The sequence below is a fragment of the Silene latifolia genome, unplaced genomic scaffold (genome assembly GCF_048544455.1).
Source record: "Silene latifolia isolate original U9 population unplaced genomic scaffold, ASM4854445v1 scaffold_124, whole genome shotgun sequence".
NCBI lineage: Eukaryota > Viridiplantae > Streptophyta > Magnoliopsida > Caryophyllales > Caryophyllaceae > Silene > Silene latifolia.
The window spans coordinates 316,607-318,000 of NW_027413129.1; positions in this window are offsets into that span (position 1 = coordinate 316,607).

Genomic DNA, 1,394 nt, shown 5'->3' on the forward strand with positions numbered 1-1,394 from the left:
CAAGACTATTGCTATAGAGGGGGGGGGGTGTAATACTACGGTTTTATGAGTCTCTGGGTACTCTATCGAGTGGGTCTTACTCTGTCGAGTAAGTGTGTTTTGCGTTTTAAAATAGTTTCTGACCTGTTGGGTACTCTATCGAGTGGGCCTTACTCTGTCCAGTGGACAGTCGGTGACGGAGATTGATTGGAGTAGGTGTGATTGTGTGTGTGACCGTTTGAGCTGCTTGTTTACTGTGTTGTTGGTTATATAAATTGTGTGATTAGTACTGACCCCGTTTAATATTTTAAAAACTGTGGTGATCCATTCGGGGGTAGTGAGCAGTTATTGAGCAAGTATGATATGACGCGTATGGGATAGCTGTGATGAGTCATCACGTGGCAGTTAGAAGTCTTCCGCTGTGTCAGACGATGTTTTGTAGCTTTGATAGTTTTAGCAGTAGACCGTCTGAGAATCTTGTATTTCAGTTTTGGTTTTGGTTTTGATCATGTAATCACTTTAAACTATTTTGTTATTTAAATTATGTTTCTTCATTGTCATTTGATTATCATTGCCTCGGGTAACCGAGATGGTAGCACTTCCATGCCTTGAGTGGTCCTGGTAAGGCACTTGAAGTATGGGGGTGTTACAGGGGTTCATAAGCAGCCCTAGCCATGTAGTATTGCATCGGAACTTGGTTCACATTCAAACGTACTTCTATAGTTTGACCGGGAGATATAACATTCTAACTACCTCTAAATGTTTTTACATAATTACAATTTGATCCAGCAATGATTAAATTATGGTTGTTATTCGAAAGAAGGAGATTTGTTGCATCATTGAGTTGATTATGCAGAGTAGATATTATTGTTTTCCTTAACCAATTGAAAAAAAAAACAGGTATTAATGAACAAATTCTAAAACTATCAGTCCAAGTATCATACTCCCTCCGTACTACACCAAAGGGAACACTTACTATAACCGGACGTACCACACCAGAGGTAACATTCCTTATTTGGCCCAGAAAATTACCAAGTTATCCTCATACTCATTTGATATTTACGCAAAATGCCATTACATACCCCACCTACCAACCCACAATTAAACCTTCAATTACATACCCCACCTATTTTTTCCTCTTTACCCTTACTTTTTCCACCTTTTCTTAAATACTCCATTTTTCCCTACGTTATCCTTGGTGTGGTACGGAGGGAGTATATATAAACTTCATATTGGTTTTATTTTCCTAAAAACAAGCATTTTATTAATCACTCTTTTATTCTTATGTTAATATTATGTTGTAATTATTTGTTGGTCAAGCAGCATACATAAAATCTTAGACATGAACGATGTACTATATGTCTATATTCCATTTTATTGTGAAATTTATCACACATTATTTTAATATCCGTGCA